Source organism: Pinus tabuliformis, chromosome 9 (assembly GCF_031772625.1).
Source record: "Pinus tabuliformis cultivar Carrire ecotype Pingquan chromosome 9, CPIR1, whole genome shotgun sequence".
NCBI classification, from domain to species: Eukaryota; Viridiplantae; Streptophyta; class Pinopsida; order Pinales; family Pinaceae; genus Pinus; species Pinus tabuliformis.
Window position 1 is genome coordinate 885,651,640 of NC_142307.1, and position 25,525 is coordinate 885,677,164.

Genomic DNA, 25,525 nt, shown 5'->3' on the forward strand with positions numbered 1-25,525 from the left:
TGCTTGAACCTCTCAAGCCTTCTCGGTTCTTTCTGCTCGATGCAGCCTTAGCTCTGAAGGTCAGCTCGACTTTTGTGTTCTCTGCTTCTTGCTCTTCTATCTCACTGTCTCCCTATCTCTGTTCTCTATTTGTTCATGGCTTAAAGCCAGTTTGTCCCTTGAATGTTCGCTTCCTCTTCCATCCCTTTGGTTCGCCTGCCTCTGTTCGCTTGGAATTCCCTCCTTCTGTGTCATTTCCAATGTGTAACGTTTCACAAGAGGTGGCCACTTGTCTCCTTACGAACTGAGTACCAACTCTTCCTTGAACGACCGTTAGTTCGGTTACTCTATGAAATGATTCATCCACCATCTCAGAAGTCAAATCAGACTTTAAAATTTTATGCGCCATAGTTTATTCCCCCCCTCCAAATCTAGTTTGCCATCGGGTGCATTCTCCACCGTTAGATATGGGGCCTCCAGATCCTACGGTTATCACTCTTATCGCGTGGTTGACTTGCTCAACCATTAGCCTGCGATGAGGGAGGTTTTCTCTCTCATTCGCTGGACACGCGTCATTCAATGTATGGAATTGCTTGGTCCTCTGACAAACCCGCTTACTGCCTAAAATGCCTTCGATATTCTACCAATTTTGGAGCGCAGGACTCACCTGTAGTTTTAGTGCTTTTCCCATGGTTTCTTGGCTTCCCTTGCGATGGTGTGCTTGTGGCTTTTCCTTCTCGAGGGATTTTGCCCAACGATGCGCGATTACTGCTTTACGCTAATCGTACATCAGAAACAGCCTTCATTTCCTGATCTGGTCTTCCCAATTGCTAGTTTGCACCACTGCATGGTCTCCATGTGCCAATGGTCAGCACGCTTTGACCCAGGTCCTCGTTGTTTTGTGTTGGCTACAAACTACCACTATCCAGAGGTCCTTCTTGATAGCTCATTGTTCATAAGATTTTTGAAGTTTGTCATGATTTGAAGCAGTCATAGAAAATTGGATAATTTTCAAGGATCCAATTTGGATCAGATGGGCTCCTGGAGGTCCGCGGTCTGACCTGTCACTGCACACACTTGCGATCCTTTCAAGACCTGTGGTGCGGCTTCCACGCATCCCTACTCAGGGCGTGACCCGTATAATACCCAAATTCCTTGCTTATTAACCGATTACTTAACTTGTGTGTGTGGGGTTTATGGTTATTACAGCATAATCATCAATCATATCAGTGCGCGAATACATAAACAAATGTAAACATAAAGAAGATAATGCACAATAATTACACAGAATTATGATAAACTTCTCTTTATTATATTTTTGTCCCACTTATAGACTTGACTCTGCCCTGTGCACTCAGCTACAGGGGTCTGCGCACTCAGCTGCGGACTCTACTAGGCCTCTACGCACTCAACTGCAGAGCCTCTTCCTATTACTACAACCCAAGATACTTAGAAATCTACTCTAAGCTCGAACCATTGCTTCGCTACTCTTTGTATTATTGACTCCCTTTTACAACTTAGAGCCTTGCTCTATTTATACAATCCCATGGTCCGCGAACCATGGGTAGGCTGACTTTACACTAATTTACAATACAATGCTTAGGGCGGACAACCCTATGACTCAATTGTACACTTCACGCTCCGTGCCCACAATTCGTGGAGTTCTACACCATCTTTGACCAAAACTTGGGCTTTGAGCCCCAAAACCTACTGTGGGGGGATTCCATGCCCAAGAGCATGGGAACAAAGTTAAATTTTAGCACAAACTATCATCCTCAAACTGATGGTCAAATAGAAAGGACCAATTATATCATAAAAGATATGTTAAGAATGTATGTTATGGACAAGCCAAATAAGTGGGAGGACTATCTCCACTTAGTTGAATTTGCCTATAATAATGCATATCAAACTTCTTTGAAGATGAGCCCATTTGAGGTACTGTATGGTAGAAGATGCAAAGTACCCCTAAGTGTGAAATTTTACTTAAATTGAGGAAACATGAAATTTATTCTTCTAAATGATTAATTATGCAGTTTATTTGTTATGACAAATAACGAATAAATCACACTACAATTATTCAAAAATAAAACACTACAAAAATAAAACAAGAACTGAGAAATATAGAGCACGCACACATAAAATATGACACAGTTATTTTTGGAAAAATGTTCGAGGAAAAACCCAATGTGGGAAAACTAGTGCAACAAATGAGATTTTTATTATTATTCTTCAATAACAAATTTGAGTAAAATAAAATGGTTTCGAAACTAGAAATCCTCTCCAAGAGAAATACTGACAAAATTATTGAGGGAATTTTCCCTTCCTCCACAAGAAATCCTGCAACAAAACGAATCTCAAAACTAGCTCTTGAAAAACCTTGTGCAGGCCTATGTACTATCTCTACATAAGCCAAATCACACTCCCCAGAATATTCCTCTGATGATCATGTCCTATCTATTGTTTCCTCAGGAAATTATTCACTTGGCCTCTTGGTGAAAATCCCGGCATCCAACAACTAAATCGATTTCCTCTATGGATGAATCGAATTTCCTCTTTGAGGCTTTGTACAACCTTCTGTCGATAACTTCAACCTCCGTCAACTGACTCTTTTGGAACTAGAAAATTCCTATGAAATATTGCTACTGATCTCCCTTTAACATCTACTTCATTTTGGCTCGAACTCTTCTCCCTGCTCGAACTATGCAACTAGGTAGCTCGATCTGCCAAGGAAACTTGCTACTATGGTGTGTCTTGCTCCAACCCCATCGACCTCATATTATAATCTCATTTAGCTCACCAACAATGATATTAAATAATCATCAATGGCTAAGATTATCTCTAAGTCGATCCATGTGAGTTTCTAGAGAAATCTCACCTTTCTTAATTAATTCCTATTAGTTAATCACTTTTCCTAAGTTAGACTTAGGAAAATATATAATTATTGACTAATTAAATTAATTAAGACATCTCTAGTTGTTTTCTCCTAAAACGTTTCCTGGGTTTTGGATATCTTGTGTTTCTAAGCCTCTCTGACCAAAATCAAGACTAGAACCATTAAAAAACTGACAATCCCTCTTAGCGAGGAAGGTGTTCTAGATGATCTCATAACGTCCTCCCATACAAAATGTTCATGTCTGAAAACTGTGGCAACATTCCACTTCCCACCAAGCCACTACACAACTTTGATTCATATGTTACTCTATAGATGAATAACCCTGCATTTGCGCTATTAATGGCATTGTACTATACAACATATACTGCTGGAAACTATGCATTGCATTGCAATTGATCTCATATTGCTGCTACTGCTACTGCAACTACTACAATAAAGAACAAATATTTGAATCAACTATGCCACTTGGGTGGATATGTAATTTCATCTTGAGTCTTTGACTAATACTAGCCTTTGCACTGTGCACTGAGTAACTGTTTGTGCTGCAACTGTTCTGCACCCCTTAGCATTTGGATACAACTAGTATTGTAATTGTCCCTCAAGAAATAACTATGCCATCCTTCACAATTATTCATCTACTACTAAATACTATGGGCCCCTATAGAAAGGGTATTTATCCAAGAGGAAAAAACTACCTGAAGCTAAACTCCTATCCAATTCTCAACACCTGTTTGGTGCTCTCCTTGAAGGATCCTACCCAACTCTACGCAACTCTAGTCTAGAACTCAATATCTTGCCACCTTTCTCCTATATGTATAACTACATACCAAGCAAAGTATTCCTCCAAATTGGAGGAAAACTGATTAATCTCTACCTAAGATGCTACCTACTCCTACATCTCCTTCTTCCCTTTGAGGACACTGGGTACTATAATGACCAAACTCACAACACCTAAAGCATTTGATCTTCGACAAATCATTCTCCTCCTTTTCTCCTCCCTGTGAGTCTTGTCCTTGACTGGGACCTTTCTTTACCTTTCCCTTTGATGCAAAGGCTAAATTATCCTCCTCCTTCAGACTCTTCAATCCTTTGTTGCTGCCATCGAGACTACTCTTGACTAGAGCAAGTCACATCTCCTCCTGTGTGAAATCTACCCATAATCGATCCCAAAATGTTAGCTGATCTCATTCATTAATACCTTGGATTAAGGTAGTCCACTCTTCTGTGAAACAATTGATAGCTACATGCACCATCTCAACTTCTTGAGGTGTCTCACCAACTACAACAAACTCATTTCGTATATCTTGAATCTTGGTAATATAGGGGGTAACTCCTTCTCCCTTTTGCATCCTAGTGGTTCTCAGCTTCTCCTTCAGGAAGACCTTCTGATTATCAGAAGGATTTGGGCATAGTTCTACGAGAGCATCCCACATTTCTTTGGTCATATTCTTGACTGCAATGTGTGATACTACATGATTTCAAACTCCATTGAGAATCAACTACTTCACCTTGGCCATGTCCTTATTATAATCCACTAGCTATTGTAGGTATATAGGTACGACTACAAATCTATTTGCATATGTCTTTGGGTCATGCTCATCTAGGATTAAAGTCATCCTGGATTTCCAAATACAATAATTTTAGGCTACATATAGCGTACCTTGATCTTGAAGTCTTAGTGAGGCCATTTTCTACAAAACTCACTACTAGGAAATACACATGAATCTCCTCCTCTCCTGCACTGCTACCTATTCTTCTAACTGAACTCCCTCCTAGAATGCACAAAAATGATACTTTTGCCTCACTCTACCTTCAACTACTCTCTACAACTACTTGCTTAACCTTCTGAATGTCCTTTTCTAGAACTGACACATAAACTACAATCTCAACAACTCGAACTTGCTATTTTTGAAAACTCACACGACCTTCTAAAACTGGAAATCAAGAACTTAATTCAGAAAACTGAATCTGGAATCCCTTTGAGAAAAATCCTTTAGTGTGTTCTATTTCTCTTTCACCCGACATTGATTATGCTCTATGAATTTGTTGCAAAATCAATTGTGCCCAGATCAATAATTTTCTCAATGAAAATGTTGATATTCTCACCTACTGCCTACTGGAGTTTCTCCTAGGAAATTCAAAACTTTCCTACAACTTTCCACTGGAAAATCGAACCCTCTGCCCAACAACTTGAACTACTTGGATGGATCTATGCAAATTTGAAAATCAATCTGCCAAAACCCCTCTAAATCTGCATGAATTCTTCCTTCCACGTATGAGCTTCTGATCTAATCAACCTTTCTATGATACCATGTGAAATTTTCCTTAAATTGCAGCAATTGGAAATTTATTCTTCCAATTGACTAATTATGTAGTTTATTTGCTACAACAAAAAACAAATAAATCACATTGTAATTCTTCAAAAATAGAATGTTATTGAAATAAAACATGAACTTAGAAATATATAGCACATACAAATAAAATGTGACACATTTTTTTTGGATAAATTTCCCTAGAAAAACCTAAAGCTGGAAAATCGATGCAACATATGAGGTTTTTATTATTATTCTTCAGTAGAGAATATGAGTAAAATAAAATGGATGCCAAACTGGAAATCCTATCTAAAAAAAATACTAGAAAAATTATTGAGGTAATTTTCCCTTCCTCCACATGCAATCCTACAACAAAAGGAGCCTCAAAACTGGCTCCAAAAAACCCTTGCACAAGCCCCTGTGCAAGCCAACATTCACTGCCCGGAATCTGCCCCTAAAGATCACATCCTATCTATTCCCACCTCAGGAAATTATTTGCTTGGCATCCTCGTGAAGACCCCAACCTCTAGCAACTGAATTAATTTCCTCTCTAGTTGAATCGAATTGCCTCTTTGAGGCTCTGCACATGCCCCCATACAAACTTCTGTGGATAACTTCAAACTCCCTCAGATGTCTCTTGTGGCACTGGAAAATTCCTCTGGAATCCTACTATTGATTTCTCTCTCACCTTTTCTTCATTTTGGATTAAACTCTTCTCCCTACTTGAACTTTGTAACTGGTAGCTCAATTTTCCAAGGAAACTTGCTACTCTGGTGTGTCTTTCTCTAACCCCATTGACATCCTCTGACAATCTCTTGTTGGCTCACAATGACCATGATCAAATCTTCATCAATGACTAAGACCATCTCTGAGTCGATCCATGTGAGTTTCTAGAGAAATATCACCCTTCTCAATTAATTCCTGTTAATTAATCACTTTTCCTAAGTTAGACATAGAAAATATTTAATTATTGACTAATTAACTTAATTGAGCCGTCTCTAGGTGTTTGCTCCTGAAATTTTTTCTGGGTTTTGGAGTGCTTGTGTTTCTAAGCCTCTCTTACCAAAGTCAAGACTAGAAAACCTATCTGATGCTACCCAACCATCAAATAAATAGAACTAAGTTGGGACCATCTTGAGGATAAATTAGTATTGGGACTAGACACGCTCAAAGAGATGGAAGAAGTGGTTAAACAAGTGAAGAAAAACCTGAAAACAACTCAATATTGAAAAAATAGTTATGCAAAGTTAAAAATAGTTCAAAAAGAATTCAGTTTCATTGATCATGTATATTTAAAAGTAAAATCAAAGAAAAACACACTTAGACTTAGCAACTATCCAAAGTTATCATCGGATAATGTGGACCTTTTGAGGTGTTAGCTAGAGTTGGACCAGTTGCCTATCAACTCACTCTTCCAACTAATATAAAAGTTCATAATGTATTTAATGTATCCTTGTTAAAGAAATATGTACATGAATAATATCATACAATTGATTGGAATGTTGTACAAGTGGAACTAGAGGGAGAGTTCCTAGCAGAACCACTACGTATTCTAGACCGGAGGGTAGTCATGCTCTGGAATAGAGACATAGCTCAAGTAAAATTTTAATGGAAACATTTCATCCCGAAGTGGCAACATGGGAGTTGGAGGATGATTTTAAAGATGCATATTCATATCTATTTTAGCAAGCTAGAATGAATTCCAGAGATTATGAACATACAACAAGATTGTGTCAAATTCAAGTGAGGGAGGATGTGATATCCCTTGAACTGAATATTTTATTATGAATTTGTATTTATGTTTAAATAGGATTGTGCCTTAATTTTGAAAGACTTATTTGAAAAAAAATTATCTGTGTGATAAACTAATCAAGGTTTAATGTAAATCTTGTATTTATAGTAACATTGATAAAATAAATATCGAGGACTAATGCTAGAATTAAACCTAGCTAAAAGAGTTATGGCTGCAAGTTATTGATATTTATTATCACTCATGAATTCCTAGGCATTTAATTTAAACGATTAAATGATTAACGATTATGGAAGTAATTGATCATTAACTTCCCTAAAAGACTTGAAGTTGTCTTGGAAAGTAGGGAAGTGGAGCTCATAAATGAGCTAGTAACTACCTGCCACCTATGGGGTAAGGTAGAGGTAGTTACCAACTACCAAATAAATGGTAGAGAGGGTAATCCACATTTTGTGACCTTGCTAAGAAGAGGAATCACATAAAGAAAATCTGGTGAGAAAGCAAGAAAGTACAAAGTGAACATGTTTGGTAACTTGTAGACATATGTGCTCGGGGGGATACTATTAAATAAAGTATAAAAGGTTGGGAGGAGCCAGTTAATTAATGTATCAGTTTTAGATCTATTTTATCAAGTTGATACCTTAAAATTTAATTTTATGAGAAAATTTCTTAAGGATAGGAAAGAGTATGGTAACTTATTGTCTTTATTTTATATGCATTTGTGTATGCTTTAAAGTATTTATACATAAAGAAAGTTTTGTAGAAGTTAGTCTGAAAGAAAATTATGATATGTTATGTACATTTTATGCATGCATATACATTTTATGCATGTAAGTACAGTGATGTATGCGCGCGCACACACACACACATATTTGTGTGTGTGTATTGAAATGAAAAAATGTTATAGTTCAAAATTTACGTTGTATTACATGTGCACAAACAAGTAGCTGAAATTTTAACTAGATACATACTAATGTAAAGTATAAATTAGGAAATAATAATATACATATATTCTGTATTAATATAGAGTAGACACCAATGTAGTATTAACAATGTTCATACATGAAGTATTTTATAATTAAGAAAGGGAGTATATGATATATATATCATTGGTAAATATATGCATGAGTCGTATTATGACTCCTAGAATTTAATTAAGGAGTATGTGAAAGAATAATAAACTTAGAAGAGTGACTGTAAGTCCTCGAAGAAAACATTAGTTATAACACTGGTATAACAACAAATTTCACATGGTGAAAATGAATGATAATGCTACATGTAAAATATAGACAATAGAGAAATTAAATTTACACAACAAAGCAAGAGAAAATACAATCATTTTAGAAAGAACTTGACAAAATAAAAATATGAAAGACAATGATATAACCTCAAAAATTCAGTACTTAAACATACAATTTCTTTAATAATAGAAGAGGTCTAAGATGACCTCATTAAGTTACAACCAGTAAAGGTTCTGGGTTGAAATAACCCATACATCAATACATTAATAGGTATGCAACCCTGAATCATAAGAAATTTCCTATTAGGAAAGAGAATCCTAACTAGATCATTAATATAACCAATATTATAGACATGGAAAGTCTTTTTAAAGATTCTAGTTTTGGTTAGGAATAACCATAAAGATAATAAACCAAAGTTCAATTATTTATTAGGTATGGGATAAAATTTCACAACCATTCAAGTACAATAAAGGCTTAAATGCAAACAACCCGAATAAGAAGTATGACTGGTGGGAATAACTAGATAAGCAAACATTTACAACTAAAGTCCCTGACTTCTCACCTTCACATATGAAAGTCATGCACAAAAGAATTCAAGATTTCAGATTAGTCATGCACAAAATAAGAAGCCGATAATCCTCATAAGAGATAATAGAGACTTAACCTTTTTCCTTCATCAGAATTTTTTTTAAAATACCATTTTGAAAATCGAAAATACCTATGAAAAATAGGAAAGATACATGAATTAGTTCTTATACCATAATATATAAAATAACGAGAATGACCCACGTAAATGTGAGTAATATTCAAAGAGGGGTTTTACCTATAAATCTTCTCTTCACAGTGGAACCCAAATTCCTATAAGATATAGGTAGACTATATTAATTTTGGGAAAACCAACTAGTCTAGATAAAACCCAGAATATAAAATGAAAGAGAGATTTAATTAAACATGTTGCAAAACTAAAAGGGTTTTGAAAAACTTACATAAATTCCTATATTAGAAACTGCAGAATAAGGGTGAACGCAAGAGTATATACATAAAATATGTATATAAATAATTAAATGTACAAGATTAAACACCCTACACAATGATTGCAAAATTAATCTTGCACAAACTTATGCAAAATTAATCTTGCACAAACTTATACTATACATAGGGGTTATTCACTATTCTTAATAGAATATACATTAAGTCTAAAACCTAGTATTGTTGGGATTCGAAGTATATGAAAACATCCACAATCTTATTGAAGGGTTAGAGTTTTATAGTTTGAAAACCTGGACTATGATAACGATATGAAAATAAATGAGAACAAAATCAAATTTTAACCTAATAAAAGACAATTTATTATTCAAAGAATTACCAAAAGAAAAATTTAAGTCATTCATGCAAAAAGGAATCCAACTACCGCAAGTTAAAGAGTTCTCAAGGAATTTTTAGATGTCAAAATTCAACTATGAAAGCGACCACAGGGATTCACTAACAACCTACATTAGAATTTTTTTATTAGAGTTTAACCCTAGAAAAAAAATTCCTAAGAATCATTAGACAAAGCAAAGAAAAAAACTATAAAGTTACCTGTATTTTGCAAAGAAAGTCGGGAACTCTGAAATTACTATCGCATAAGGAATTAGGGCCAATAACTCTATTTGAAAAACCAAACCCAAGACTGAAATCAAGAAAAACCCTAGATATATCTGTGAAAATAAGGACATAAGAGAGTGAATATCATTCAAAGGAAAAACCCTAGATATATTTGTGAAAATAAGGACATAAGAGAGTGAATATCATTCAAAGGAAGGAAAATAGAACACATAAAAAGATTTATATTTAGAGTTTGTTAGAAACCTTGAGCACTACTGAGAGGAGGGGGGTGAATCAATATTGTGAATTATTCACAATTATTTACTTTTATTTTCTTTACCGAATCACACAAAAGTAAATGATAAACATGTAAACATATAAGAAACATTAACTAAAAGTAAACCACCGAAGAACAACCAAAAAAATCATCATCACATATGAGACAATAGATGTCTAGTGGAAATCCTTCCGGGAGAAAAACCACCCTTGTTGCTACTGCACTACTCTGAATCTCTATTATGTCAAGTGATTTTGCTTTTACATAAATAAATGAATCCCATCAGCCTAGAGGCATGACCTCATATACAATAGGCCAACATCAATAATCCAGGAGACTAAATTATATTGATCAACTCAGAAGACTTTTTTCTCACACGGATCTATGGACTACTATCCGCTAAAGGCCACCAAGATCAACAATCCTCGCCCAAGTCCAATTGGACTATCCAACTTCGTTTGGATGGAGAAATAATTACTTTCAATGAAACTGAAAAATCAATACTCCACACCCATCAAGTCACTACGCCTCTACTCTATGCAAGCCTCATTTCATATATTTTCAGGCTGCATCCCAATACTATCTGATCAACTAGATTCAACTCTGCAATACGATCTCCAACAACAAGACACCATCAATAAATCAAACAAAAGAAACACAAATAACATGCAATCTACACTAGAAAATAATCACCATAATATAGCACCAAATCACAAAAAGAACACTATCCAACATCATGCAAAAAACAATCTTTGCTACAACAACCACAAATATGATCTGAATACTGATGCATTGCTTCAACAATCTGCTCCATTCACTCCAATTTAAACTCATACTTTGCCTATTTTTCATCACTATTAAGTCTGAAGCATTTCTACTCTATACAAACTTCTCTCACTCACCTATTCACTGAACCAACATCCACCCAATTCCAAAATAAAGTATATAAAATATTAGGGGAGAAATTCACTTTTGGCCTAAAATCAAAGGTGCATAAGGGTTACAAAATCAATCCATTATCACCACTACTTGTGAACTTAAGGTGTTCACATCAATGGAGGAAATTTTCAAACCATTCCCAACCTTAATCAATTCATTTAAAATCTTCCTCGAATATACAAGTCGAAATACATATGATGTGTGAGAGAAATCCAAATATTTTTTTCGTGGATAATCTCAACCGCACGCACTAAAATATTTGATCCTAGATTTAACTGCATGCACAAGTTTCTCTTCATGCAGTTGGAGGCTTTCAATTGCACATACAAGCTTGCATGGGTGTGGTTTGGGAAGAGGATGGTCCAAACCAAAAAAAATCTAGCTTAGAACTACCTCCAACTTCTTTATTACCTTCTCCAACTCCTATACATGCCTCCAAATATCTGTCATAGCCTTTGAAACCTATGCAAATGGATCAAACTTGTCTCCTAAGTGCCACTATTAAGTTGACCTAAGGGCCAACAGACAATGGTTGACTTGTCTACCAATAAGTCCTCCACTCTGCTCTAACACTTACACAAGATGCAATACATCTGAATAGACCTATAACACCTCTTGCAACACACTGTAGCACCTCAACAATATCCTCATAAGGCCAAGAACTCAACCTCCAATTCCTACACTAGGTCATGAACACCACTAGTACATGAGAAACCATTAACAACAACATTACCATTTTGCCATCATCTGACCATGAATACAACACAAGGTTAACATCATAAGGTTGAAATCAATGCCAACACAATAATATCAATGCCAACTCAACCAATCAAAACCATACTACAAGGAAGGAATCAACACATCAACTAGGCTACATAAGGTTGACATCAATGTCAACATGAGCTAGATGCCATCATGAAGTGAATGGAAACATTAGATAGTTGCAACGATGAAAAGCATAATGCCAAAAATTTCCCCCTTTGGCATTGATGGCAACCACACACAAAATCCAGAACATCATCTTTTATAACTCCCCCTTTGACATCAATGGCAAAGGGTCAACTCCATCTGATAAAGAGATAAGAAATGAAGCACAAATACTAGAGCATCCAATCTCTATATGGATGAATAATAAAACACATCAATAAGCACCCATTCTTATCATATCAACAACAATCAACACATATAACCAGTCAACATTCAGAGCAACATATCCAACCAAACACCTCTAACAACAGCAACAATATACACCAACAAACATTAGCATCATCAATGGGAAACATCACATAATGTGCAACAATATGCACATGAGCATCAACCAACAATTTCCACAGAAACCACATTGCAACAAAATCAATCAAACTCTCTACCCATATAATGAGGTCAAAACCCAACAAACATAACATAGGATGAAGCACAACATAACCACCTCCATGCGGACTATAATGAAAATAATGGATGGATGAAGTGAATTGGAACAAATAATGCTCCCCCTGAACATATTCCATTTCCAACATCAATTCAACCTGGAATGAACTACTTCCATTGCAAACATTTCTTCCTTGCTAATAAAGAAGCACCATATGGACCAAGACTCCACATGACCATGAATCAAATGAAATATAAATTAATAAATGCATGGTTGTAGCAAAAACATAATAACTCATACATGACAAATATATGACCTCATGAATCATGACTAGAAAAACAATGAAAAATATAATACAAAGCGTCATGAGAATTTTACAACGAATTACATTGTTTCTATCATCATCTCCTATGGACCAATGGCTCTAAAACATAACATAACATGGCTATTACAATGTCATTAGCCCATACCTATGGCTACAAAATAACTCCATGAAAATCCTCCAAAACATGCCTATCAACATAATGACTCTCAATCCACTAATGAGTGGATCCTGTACCAACATAAAATGATGAATCAACCACAAATACATGGATATAATAAACAAAATATAACAAACCATACATGGCTGTTCCATGTATCAAGTCACGATATGCATGTCATTGCCACATTGTCCTCATGCTAGGGTAGATGAAAAATGGTCAATACAAACTACAACAATGCTGATAATAACATGCTTTCCAATCATAAACAATAAATATACAAACTATAAAAATGTGAAAGAAAATAAATAAAACATAAAGGAAAAATACTTGAAAACATAACTCCCCATGAGCATGATATACCTCATATGAAGTGGTTTGGCTAATATGAAAATGCATGGAAGAACCAGATCAAAACTCATTGTTGCTAGAACTCCTCAAGCTACTAATGCTCCCTCTCAGACAATGCTAGTATCATACATACTGATGCATTCAAGTAGATCTAACATGCAAGAATGGATTATGTTAGCGTTGATCTCTTCTACTCTCAATATGATGAGGAAGAGTACTCTCTTGGCCTCCTCTTTATACTTACTCTTCCCTTCAATACATACACATTATCTGGTGTCTTGAATCCCTTGAAAATCACTCCCTTTGATCCTTATTTTTGGATGATGCAACCTTTGGAGTTGAAAATCACTTCCTTACCCCCATCAACCATTTGGCTCACACTCAAGATATTATGATTTAGGCATTCAATGAGCTACACATCATTTGCATTAGTCCTCTTTTCACTAAGATTGGCTTTACCACTTCCCAATACTCTTGCGATTTCATTACTTTAAAACAAAACATGAGCACTTTTGGTTTGATTGAGAAAATTAAAATTTCTCGTATCTCCTGACATATCGTGTGAAAATCCATTATCAATATACCACATATCATCCTCATCATGTGAACAAAGTGTAATTCCACACCTTCCTAGCCTCTCATCCTTCTTCTTCCATGTATTCCTTAGTTGGTTCCTTAGTTGTATATTCTCCTTTATCTACTGCTTTTGAAATGAAAGCCTAAAGGATATATGCATCTTACAATCCTTAGCCACGTGCCCAAAATTATGACACACACAACACTCTATATGACCAAGATATAAATCCAAAGGATTTGATCTATTGCTACTCATTTTGGATCTTCAACTCCTCATGTTAGATCTGAAATCAATGGCCTTGTGGGAAAACATGTTACACACAAAAAAATCCATTAAATGAACTTGTATACTTGAAAGTGGATCCTCCACTTGGATGATAATATTGCTGCATATATGTGTGCATTCTCCTCCTACAAGTAGCTTCCACATGTCTAGAATTGTGGCAATTGAAGCACTCAATCTCGTCCATCAAGGAGGAAAAGTAGTTTTGACTCTGAAAACTAGTACTCTCAACCCTAGGAGGAAATGGTCTTCTAGATGTGAAAGCTCCTCTTGCTTCTCTTATTTGTTGCTGCTTGTGGCTGGTTACATATTTTTCTACTAGCTTCTTTGGTTTTGCTTTTTTATTCTTTCTTGCATGCGAAATTGTCTCTCCCTTTTAAATATTGCTACCAGATATGTTCACTACTATGGTGCTCTTTACTTTCTCCATCTCCTGGTCCTTTTCTTAAAGCTTCTTTCTCAATTTGTCAATCACACCTTGAAGCACTTCAACGTAATCCTTCCTATCTTTTTTCTTGCTTCAATTGACCTCTTCTATTCTTTTAGATTATACTAGCCATGTCCTCAAGGTAATGATCTATTCCTTTAGAATTTTATCCTTTTCATCACAAACCTACAATTTCTTCTCATGATCCTTGCATACATATGTTAGTATACCAATTTCACTTGAAAATTATTTAATAACAACCATGGAAGATTCATGTTCATCCTTAAGGACCATGAAACTACAACCATCATCTATTTCACTACCCATATCTAAGTTATTATCACCACTTATATTAAAAATATAACTCAAAACTAAATCAATGTGACTTTTCCCTTCATACGTGTTGTCCTTTTGTACAACTGGTTCAACTGGAGCTTTATTCTTCTTGGATCTCATCATCTTCTTCTTATTTTTTCTTCTCTTCTCAAATCTTCATCATTTCTACAACAACTTTCTCCATATAACATATGCAATATGTCCCAAACCTCCTTGACTAATTTTAAATCTCCAACTTTCGCTAGGTCTGCACTATGGAGATTCTTTAAGATGATACATCTTGCTTGACCCTTTTGATTCATTTATTTAGATTAAGGTGAATCATCATCATATCCTTCAAAAATAAATCTCCACAAATTAGAAATACAAGAAAATAATTTATACTTCACACTTTCTTTCCATACCTTGAAATTTGTAGCAGTAAGAACAAGTATTCCTTGTGAAGCCATTTTGAACAAAATATTTTCAAATATTCTTCCAACAAACCCCAAATATACTCTCTAGCAATCAAGCTACAATCGAGAGCCCCACTCTGACACCAATTGTTGGAAACCTTGATCACAATTGAGAGGGGTGGGAGGGAATCAATGGTGTGGCTTATTCACAATGATTTCCCTTTATTTTATTCACTGAATCACACACCTGTTAGTAGCTTCACATATATCATAAGCAAGTAAATTATAAACATGTAAAAATATAAGCAACATGAACTAAAATAAAGCCATCAAAGAATAACCACAAAAGTCATCATCGCACATGAGGCACAAGATGTTTGGTGGAAACCCTTCAAGGACAAAAGCCACCCTTGTTACTGGTACGTTGCTCTAGATCTCTATTATATCAATCAATTTATATTTTACATAAATAGTTGACTCCCATAAACCTAGAGACTCAACCTCATTTATAATATGCCAACACCAATAAGCTAGGAGACTCGATTCTATTGATCAACTTAGAAGATTTTAAATTCCACCACAATAAACGATCCTCACCCAAATCTGATTGGATTATCCAACATCGATTAGATGGAGAAACTGTTCCTTTTTCGCTAAAACTTTGAAATCACTACTCCACATCCATGAAGTCACTGCTCCTTTATTCTATGCATACCTTATTTCATATATTTTTAGACTGGATCCCAAGACTCTCTGCTCCACTGGATTCAGCTCTGCGATATCATCTCCAACAATAAGACACCATCAATAAATAAAAAAACACAACAAACAACATGCTCCCTACACTAGTAAATACTGGACATAATATAGCACCAAATCAACAGAAAAACACTATCCATCAGCATGCAAAACTCTCTAAATAATCTCTGCTATAGCAACCACAAATATGATCTGAATATTGATGCATTGCTTTAACAATCTACTCCATTCATTGCCATTTACACTCATACTTTGTCTAGCTTTTCTCACTAATAAGTCTAAAGCATTTCTCCTCTATACAACCTTCTCTCACTCACCTATTCGCTGAACCAACATCCACTGAGCCCCAAAATGAAGTGTATAAACATTCGGGGTGAAATTCTCTTTTGGCCTGTTATTAAAGGTACAAAAAGTTTACAAAACCAAGCCATTATCATCACTACATATGCACTTAAGGTGTTCACATCAATGGAGGAAATTTTCAAACCATTTCTAACCTTATTCAATTCATTTAAAAGCTTCCCCGAATATACAAGTCAAAATACATATGATGAGTGCGAGCAATCCAGAGAATTTTTCGTGAAGAATCTCAGTTGCACACACTGAACTATCTAATCCTGGCTGCAATTGCATGCACATGTTTCTTTCCATGCAGTTGGAGCCTTTCAACCATACACACAAGCTTGCATGGGTGCGGTTCATGCATAAGATGGTAAGAACCCAAAAACTCTAGCTCAGAACTGCCTCCAATGTCTTTCTTACCTTCTCCAACTCCTGTACATGCCTCCAAACCTCTGTGATAGCCTTTGACACCTCTACAAATGGATCAAACTTGTCTCTTAAGTGCCACTATCAAGTTGACCTAAGTGCCAACAAACAAGGGTTGACTTGTCTACCAAAAAGTCCTCCACTCTCCTCTAACACCTACACAAGCTGCAAGACATCTGAACAGACTTGTAACACCTCTTGAAAAACACTGTAGCACTTCATCCTTATAATGCCAACAACTCAAGCTCCAATTCTTGCACTAGGACATGAACAACATTAACACATGAGAAACCATTAACCACACCACTACCATATTGTCATCATTTGACATCAATACATCACATGGTTGACATCAATTCCAAAAATATCAACTTAATGCCAACTCAACCAACTACAACCATACTACAAGGAAGGCATCAACACATCAACTAGGATACAAAGGGTTTAAATAAATGGCAACATGAGCTAGCTACCATCATGAAGGAAATTCCAACATCAACTAGCTGCAACCATGAACACAATAATGCCAATGGAGTCCTCTTTGCTAAAGTGTTTCCAGGAAAATTAGTGTCTTTTCGATCTACTAGTCACACTAAGATGGGTAGCTATCTTAGAAACAAACAATCAAAGCAATTTTCGATTTCCTTTATGTATGATAGATAAGAGAGAAGCAAAGGGGACCAACCTGGATCTTCTGCTTGGCTCCTTGCTTGATTTCTCTCTCCCTTGATAGAGTTTGCAACTCCTCTCCTACTTGTCCCACTTTAGAGAATACCTGTAGAGTCAAAGTAACAAAACACCATCAAAGCATCTTGATCTATAATATCATAAACAATGTAGAATCAGAAATACATTGACCATACAATTGCATTCACAAATAACAAGATTTGCAAATACATGATTATATGGAGGAAAACTAAAAGAACTTTATTAATAGTAGAAGAGAGGATTACAACCCAGCTTTCTGATTCAGCATCATCCTCCTAGCATCAAAGCCCTCTTCACCTCATGAAAAGCAAGATCACCCAACAATACAATGTCTCTTCTCAAAGATAAACCAACAACACTTTCTTACAAATTGAAAAATTCCAACCTCTAGATCTCTCAAATGAGTGATCCATTTATAGATTTCTTGCAAGGGTGTGAGTCAGCTCTAGTTTTTTGATTAGTGTCATTCCACTGATAGTTCTTGGTTCCACTTGGAGATTTCATTGATCTCTTACTCATCCCCGGGCAAATTCAGAGAAGCAAGTGTCATGGGAGAAGTTTCTAGAATATTCCATGAGCTTCCACTTAGCAAAATGTCTCTGCCATTTGTCCATTCTCGCTCATCACACCCTACAAAAGGCCTCTTTAGTATGCATCACACCTGGCTAGTGTAGCAGCCAATCTGCATCGTACCTTGACCATGGAGCAGTCAGTATGGTCTAGTTTTGTCCAGTTCTGAGTGGTTTCTCAGGTGGAACTTCTGGGAAATGATGTAATCAGTTGACCATGATCCTTTAGGGTATGAAACAACACTTTTAGGGGCCAAATAGCCCTTGTTTTATCGACATATGTGACTGGGGTTGAAGTGCCCAAATATGTCTATAAAAGTTGCCCTGTTAAGCATGAGGTCATAAATCTTTTGATGTCAGGTGAAATGCTTTATCACGAGGATCCGAGGTATTCAAATTGCAAGGTGACCTGTATAAGATACAATGGAATACATCATCATCATATTATTTTCATGATCAGCCCGAGCATTCCCATGCTCAACTTTATAAATTCATTTTCATGTACATAAGACAGATAATCGTCTATTGTTGCAAACTGGTGATTCTTTATATGTAGAGTCATCATCCCTTAGCTTGGATGATCATCTATTTGGCTTCTGTGTACAATTGATGTCTTTATTTTCCTGAATATATCAGAGCCCGGATGGATGAAACTAGATTCGGGGTCTTCAAACTCGTTCAATCTTCATCCGATGTACAAGTCGATCCATGTGAAAAGATGTTCTGAAGTCGAACATGGAAAGACATCGCCTGATTACCAACCAATAATGTAAGTTGTTAACAGGCACGAGAGGAGTCACTGATAATGAGAATGACCCTCAAGGTACTATAGTACAATTCACGTGGTGTGAATATATGAGCTGATGTCGAACACCACGCAAAATCTTTCTGTCAGAGGCCATAGATGTAAACTTGTTGTCGGAAGTGAGAAACTTGCCATTGAGGAATGGAAGCTTCAAAGTACTGAAAGGGTTGTTTCTAAGTCAACTTCTTGGATAATGAGCTGATGTCGATAAGAAGTGACCCATGGTAGGAGGTCCTTGATGTATCCCACATCTACAACATGAAACAAAGCAAATGATTTTTCTGGAGGTGAAAATGATTTGATGATACAAGGTTCAGGAATGGCGGTCATGAAAAATGAAGGGTGAAGGTATTGCAGGGATGAGGCGTTAGATGGATGGTGAATTCTCTGAATGACTTCTCTTGAACATGTCGGCGACACTGAGATGGATTGGTAGCATTAACCCCAAAAAATGGATGGTACGGAGGACCAATGGTGATATGACCAGTGAATGGAATAACCCAACCCAACTCAATCATGGTGATGGAGTGAAAGTGTCATGTTCAAGAGAGACCTGCTACCAATAAATTCTTCAAGTGTTCTTCCCTTTTTCCCCTATCATTGCTGACCAATACCTCTTTATTTTTGTCAAGCTTAAGGAGGATAACAGATGCTTGTTCTATAATTTTCCCTTCGGGAAAACCTGTCGCTATGTTTTAGCAAGCCTAGCGATAGTGAAACTTGTTCTTGTCTGGATGGACAAGTTTGTCGCTATTGTTTTAACGAGTTTAACGACAAAGATAACTCGGTCATTTTCATGTTTATAGAGTTTGAAAAGGGATGAAAAGGAAACTCCAGCAGTCCTTTTTCGTAGCATAATCCCTTAAGTTTGAAAAAGTATAAAATAATACGAAAGGGATGACTTTTTGATCGCTTTAGCGAGCCGAAAAAGACAAGCGCTCGATATTTTTGTTTGATAATCCCTTAGGTCCAAAAAGATTAAAATGTACAGGAGGGATGGCGCTTCCCCTTACTTTAATGAGCTGGAAAGGCCAATAGCTCGACAATATTTTTATATTTAAAGAGTCTAAAAAGAGTTTAAAAGAGACTCGTTTTTTGAGGAACGAGTGGTGCTTTGGGGCAACAACTAGTTCTGGGTAAGCTTGGAACATGTCGAAACATGGTGATATGAAGAGGGTGGCTAACAGGACCACTTGTCGCAGTTGTTCCTCAAAAGGGTAAACAATCAAGTGGAAGCATATGATCGGCCAAAAGAATGGAGGTGATGGTAGGAACACAACCAAGGTTCAAAAGGTTGATAGCAGGGAAATCACAAAGGTTATTTACTGAGGGTGGATTCATTTTTTAATGAGCTTGAACCGGGAGAAACTATGCTCATAGGTGGGTTTATTTTTTAATGATCTTGAACCTTACGAAAACATTGCTCATACCAGTCGTTTAAATATGTCTCTAATTGGTAGGTTTATTTTTTAGTGAGCTTGAACTCTATGATAACATATGCTCATACCAGTCGTTTAAAGATGTCTCTCATTGGTAGGTTTATTTTTTAGTGAGCTTGAACTTTACGATAACATATGCTCATTTCCTTTTTATGTAAGCTAGAAATGACCAAACTACAAAGCTAACTACACTAAAGCTAAGGAAGTACTAAGGTTAGTTAGGATAGTTCTGTCTTTCATCTAGACAAAACACTTCCTTTGCTTCGTTCGCACGATGCAGAAAATGGTGAATGGTGGATCAGACCAATCACCTAACCTAAGAAGTTGAACTAAAATGCTAAAAATGCTAAAAAGCTAAGAAATGAAATTGGTTGTTTTTTTCTTGCATAAAAAGGTTTGCATGCCCCCAGGTATCGAGAAAAGGAGAGTCTCCAGGTAGCCATATGGAAGTCACTGCGGTTAGGCAGGATTGTTTCTGTCAGTGGTTAGACAAAAAAACACTTCCTTGGCTATGTCCATTGAAATAGATGAAGGTGAATGGTGTGAGCTTCCAATCACATAACCTGTCGGGAAACTTATCTTTCTAGCTGGGTTTTCCTACCGAAGTAGACCAGGGTGCATGCCCCCTAAGTTTCGTTACATTCACCAGACTACTCGTGGTAATTAGGTGGATGAAATGAAGGTTGAAGAGACATTCTTAATGCAAGGAGACCATTTAGGGATGATGTTTGATCCGTAGCCGTGGTTGAATTGGGAAATGAAAGCTGGTTGATGAGCTGTACCATTTGGCCTTCATGCGGGAAACACATCACTCGAAAGAGTGTGGAAACAATAGCTTCCATGCTATAAACATAGTCATGCTCAAGGAGTAGATTGTAATCTAATGGACCTTTGACTACCATCACATTCAAGTGAATGGTTTTCCTTTTGAAAGTTATCGGCAACTTCGGAAGGATCCCTAATGGTCGACTGGTTCCTTTGTTAAAGCTTGACAAATTTTGTGTCTCAGGTAGAAGCGATGGCGAACCAAGCACTTTCCAAGCAGTTGATGAAAGGATACTCATTGAACCCCGTTCATCTATGATAGTGCCAGACACGATCATTTTGTAAACTTGTACTATGATCTGGAATGATACATTATATGGAAGGCAGGGTCTTGCTAGTTGATTGCAATCAAAGGAAACGACTAGACTGCTCGGAGGAGGTACCAGATAAACAGCTGGATGAACACCATGAACTATGGGGCTTTCCTCCTATTGTAAAGGAAGGGGTGGATTTCTCCCAAGTTCATCAGACTCTATATTAACAAAAAGAATTTGAATGGTCTCATTCTCATTCTCTTTGGAAATTGTATCAGCTGAAGGTGGACCTTCTGAAGGAAAGACTGGGTCGACTGCCATCTCGACCTGTTGACTTTGGTCCGGTATGTACTTAGAAGGTTCAATTTCAATGATAGGCATTTCGACTGACAATTGAGTTATTCCAGTCAGGTTTTCAACTAGCGATGGACTTGGTGAGAGTTTCTTGTATCCAGGTGGAAGTCGCTGCGGTGAAGCAAGATGGTTATCCAAGACAGTTTTGGCTTCATCCAAGAAAGGACAACGGTGAAGAGCATGATTACCTTCCCATAACATACATGGAAATATGACCTTTCCTTTCTATCCATTGACTTCATTTTCACTAGTTTGTGGCGTGCTGTCAACCTGATTGCCAGAGGTTGATGACACCAGATGGTGTGAACGAGGAGACCATTCTCTCAAGATCTGTGGAATGCAAGGAAACTCTCGATGAAGGTGGTATCCCTTGCAAATTATGCATGGAGATCTGTGCTTGGAAAGTTCGGTCTGTGGATTTTCACCAGATAATGCATGGTTGCCCCCTTGCTTAACTGACTTATTCTTCTTCTTTTCCTTCCCTTTCTTCTTCTTCCCAGCTACTTGGTTTTTAGTATCACTAGTTTCACCAAGCGAAGAGGAAGAAGGGGAGGGAGAAACAAGTGAAGTAGAAGGTGAAGGGACAACTTCAGTATCATCTAGTTGCTGATTTGATTGCTGAGGAATCATGGTGTTTTGAACGACAAAGGTCTAGAATAGCCATAATGGTAGGCCAATTGTGATTCCTGGAAGGGACAATGTAGCCATATATGGAGCACCAATATCTCCACAAGAAGAGAAAGGACAAGGATTCCCCCCAAGAGGGATTCCTTCATTGGTGGACTCCATTATCTCAACTGAAGATCAACGAAGGAATAGGGATGTTATTCCAATTTAAATAAATTTTAAATGACGCTTTGACACAACTTTGCTTTTTCAACTTTTAAGAGTCGAGAAAAAGCTAAAGATGACTCTAGTCGCCTTCAATTTTTAATGAGCTTGAAGTGACAAGTGCTCAGATGGACCTTTTCTTTTAAGGAGTCGAAAAGGAACGAAAGTGACTACTCTGGAAATCTAGACAGAGGGATTACCAAACCAATTGCAAACCTGTAAAATACACCTTGGTGATAAATTAAAGAGAAATTACCAAGGACTTATGTACGACAGTCAATCTTCTCGAATGCTATGTACAGTGCATTGTGATCGATAGGGTGGCAGACACAGCTTCCTATGGATAAAGGATATCAACCTATTGTGATCTCCCAATATATAATTGACAGTACAAGGAGCACAAGTCTGTAATAGCACTTGTCGTATCAAAGAGGAGGAATCACCCAACCTTCGATGAAAATGATAGTTACCAAATGATGCTGGAACACATCTCTAGCCTAGACTTCTAGATGTGTTGCATTAGGTTCCAAAGCATTTTATGTTCATTGAGATTTATTTTAGAGTTGATCTTGTTTAGAAGTTTGTCTTTCAAGGCTCATCGAGTGATGTAGATGTAAAATTACTAAATATGAAATCTAATGATAAACAGTCGTTTATTTTCTTTTAGCAATGAAAATCCTAGCTACTAAGGAAAGAAGATTACAATTCTTTCAACAGAGAGCAAAGAGCACACACTAAATGCACTTTTCCTAAATAATTTTCTGCATACAGTCTAAATGCAAATGCAAAGACATGTATTTTTGTTTTGTTTCCTTAATGTGAGGATGCCATAAAGGAAAACTAAGTATAGATCTGAACTATTTTCTTCAAAGCGACATCTCGACAATTTCTTTTCAAAATGAAAGGAAGACTAAACGACACTTTTCGATTTCGAACAGAAAACTGATTTCAACATTTCAAATATTAACAATTCAGATCAAATACATGACAAAAAGTACAATTGACTACCTAGAGGAGGAAGACTTTATGACACTCTTCTTTTTGACTCAAAATGCCAGTTACAACACCTTTTTGCATCAAAACGACAGTTCGATTTAAGCTACCTTTTTACGAAGGATTGTAAATGATGGACAAATACATAAAAACATTTACTAATCCTAATCAATGGAGGCTGAAATATGTAAATAAAGGAGGCTTCAACAATGAGATATTGATCATAAGTAGCAACACAATCAAACAGAGCTGAAAAAAAGGACAAAAAACCAAATTTCAAAGAAAGAAATGAGATCACTCAATCATCGCACATGTGCTTCTTAGAAATAGGGATGCATCTCAACTGCTACACATGGGAGGTGCGATGCTTACTGGTTTCCAGTTACATACAGTGCGATTGGCTAGGGAGCGAAACTGAGTTGGGTTTTTAGTCAAATTTGTAGCTAAGTTCAGGGATTTAGGCTGAGCTATTATGAACAGTAAAGAAAAGAGTACAGGGGTATGATCTTAGGAGGTTATTGAGCTACCACAAGGGCACTTAGAATGCTTGTAAGTCAGATGTTCAGTTCATAAAGCAACCCGGAGATTGACTGAAGCAACATTCATCTACTTTGCAAGAGTAGTTCGAAGGTTATCTAGCTAACTTCAGGCTCTGTCTGTAGTTTATAAAGCAAACAACAATAACAAACAAACGAACTATTCGCTCCCCAGTGGAGTTGCCATTCTGTTTCTGGGAAAACTAGTGTCTTTTCGATCTGCTAGTCCCACTAAGACGGGTAGCTACCTTAGAAACAAACAATCAAAGCAATTTGCGATTTCCTTTATGTATGATAGATAAGAGAGAAGAAAATGGACCAACCTGGATCTTCTGCTTGGCTCCTTGCTTGATTTCTCTCTCCCTTGATAGAGTTTGCAACTCCTCTCCTACTTGTCCCGCTTTAGAGAATACCTGTAGAGTCAAAGTAACAAAAAACCATCAAAGCATCTTGATCTATAATATCATAAACAATGTAGAATCAGAAATACATTGACCATACAATTGCATTCACAAATAACAAGATTTGCAAATACACGATTATATGGAGGAAAACTCAAAGAAATTTATTAATAGTAGAAGAGAGGATTAAAACCTAGCTGTCTGATCCAACATCATCCTCCTAGCATCAAAGCCCTCTTCACCTCATGAAAAGCAATATCACCCAACAATACAATGTCTCTTCTCAAATATAAACCAACAACACTTTCTTAAAAATTACAAAATTCCAGCCTCTAGATCTCTCAGATGAGGGATCCATTTATAGATGTCTTGCAAGGGTGTGAGTTAGCTCCAGGTTTTTGATTAATGTCATTCCACTGATAGTTCTTGGTTCCACTTGGAGATTTGATTGATCTCTTACTCATCCTTGGGTGAATTCAGAGAAGCAAGTGTCATGGGAGAAGTTCCTAGAAGATTCCATGAGCTTCCACTTAGCAAACTGTCTCTGCCATTTGTCCATTCTCGCTCATTGCACCCTACAGAAGGCCTCTTCAGTATGCATCACACCTGGCTAGTGTAGCAGCCAGTATGCATCACACATTGACCATGGAGCAGTCAGTATGGTCCAATTTTGGCCAATTCTGAGTGGTTTTTCAGGTGGAACTTCTGGGAAATGATGTAATCAGTTGACCATGATCCTTTAGGGTATGAAACAACACTTTTAGGGGATAAATAGCCCTTGTTTTATCAACATATGTGACTGGGGTTGAAGTGCCCAAATATTTCTATAACATAAAGAGAATGTGATTACCTTTACCAAATAAACTACCAACAAATTCCACCATGGATGGTCAATGAAAGTAATTTATAGAGCTAATATTCTCATTATTCTTACAACTGCAGCAACAATAAGGAGTTGAATAAATGAAGTTGTAGAGAGGAATAAATCTATTTGAATTCTATTGAATGTGTAAAGAAATGAATTTGATGGTCGGAAAAACCTTTTAAATGACAATTAAAAACCCTATTTCATTACCACCATAGATC